The following is a 1,890-nucleotide window of genomic DNA, read 5'->3' on the forward strand; positions in this document are numbered from 1 at the left end:
TCCTAAGGGTGACTCATCTTGAGTTTCCCCCGTAGTGATCCCACCTACTAAATGCTAGAGGTTGAGACCAACATGTGGCACTTCAAGTTTAGTAAAGAAGAGGGTAGAATTTCTAATAGTGAGGGTTCCATGTCTAGTTTTCTAAGAATAATCAATAGGAAAATCCTATGGCTAGACCTCAGGCTACTAAAGACGAAAAACTAAACCTCAACCAAAAATGAGGTCAACACAGTCCATGTCAACTTGACTGAAGTCCATGTCAAATTCTATGGTGCTCCCTACGGTGCTCTTTCCCCATTAAGTGCGAGGTTCCAACCATCTTTGAAAGCAAAGATCAGCCTCTGGCCTGATAATTTTTCTCTATAGACGACAGAAAAAACTTCGATGAGCTGAAATTTAGCAGGAACAAAAACAAAACAAATTGTTTATTAAAGAAAATTTTAATTTACATTGGTGAGAAAATTGTTTATTTATGTATGTATTTTATTTAATTTAGTAGAATATCAAATTTAAAGGTAGAAAAGATAAAAAATTTAAGTATGTAATTTCAAAAAAATTCTCATTATATTGAGGTTAACTTTATTACAAAATTTGGACCCGGTCACAGACGTTTGACCAAAGAAATAACCCCAGGACGATCAAAATTTCAAAATTTCATGCCAAGCAATGTTAAATTGCATAGTATGTCTTCATGTATCGTCCATTGATTGGCATCATGGGTCTTTCACCCCGAAAATCTACTAGCTAGTAGGCTCCTTCTGTGTAGACCTTTTCCACAACAAATGGTCCCTCCCAAATTGGCTCAAATTTTCAACCTATCTTGCAACACGCAAGAATAAGCCTTTTGAGCACGAGTACAAGATGACCAACTTTGAATGTCTTTGAGCGGACCAATTTGTCATTAGCTTGTACCATCTTCGCTTGATAAAGCTACAAATATTGTTGTGCTTCTGGTTGTTTTCCTTCGAAACTTTCCAATCCTTCAAGTCGGAGTTTTGCACTTCTTCTGTGGTTAGTTGATTAACGACAACAACTATGAGAGACGGTTCTTGAACTTCAAAAAGTAGTACGGCCTCGGACACATACACGAGCATGTAGGGTGTGCACTGAGTGGGAGTTATGAACATCATCCGATAGGCCCTCAAGGATTCTAACGATTATTTATTCCAATCTCTTTTATTTTCATTCAGTGTCTTGTTCAAAATCTATACCAGTGTCTTGTTGAAAGCCTCAGCCAGTCCATTTGCCCTAGGATACTAAATTACATAGTATCTCCACTCTATCCCGTGTCATTTGACGAAATTGTTGATTTTTGTACTTTTGAAGGCTATCTCATTATCGGAGATTATTCTGCGTGGAACTCCAAAATGGTAGACGACTTGACTTTTGAAGAATTGAAAGACGTGTTGTGTCGTAAACTCTCGTAACGGCACTGTCTCTACTCATTTGGAAAAGTAATCTTTAGCGACAAGTATAAATTTGTGTCTTTTGGAAGACAGAGGGTCTATCAAACCTATTATGTCCGTGCCCCAACACTTGAATGGCCATGAGGAAACGGTTGGGTGTAGCACATTTGGAAGTTGGTGCAAGACCACTCATGCACCTAGCACTGGTGACATTTTCTAGTTGTATCCATACAATCAGACATCTATGCCGGCCAATAATATCTGAGGGTTTTGATCTTCATTTTCATTTTCGACCCTGACTGGTGAGTGCCACACAATCCGACATGTACTTCTTTGACAATATTTTGTGCTTGGGCTCTGCTTAAGCATCGTAGCCATATCTGATCAAATGATCTTTTGTAGAGGATATTACCCACTAAGGTGTATGACATGGCCCTTCTTGTAATATTCATTTAATGGCTTATGCTAATCTTCATGGTTATCA

Source organism: Phalaenopsis equestris, unplaced genomic scaffold (genome assembly GCF_001263595.1).
Source record: "Phalaenopsis equestris unplaced genomic scaffold, ASM126359v1 Scaffold000799, whole genome shotgun sequence".
In the NCBI taxonomy this organism is placed as follows: Eukaryota; Viridiplantae; Streptophyta; class Magnoliopsida; order Asparagales; family Orchidaceae; genus Phalaenopsis; species Phalaenopsis equestris.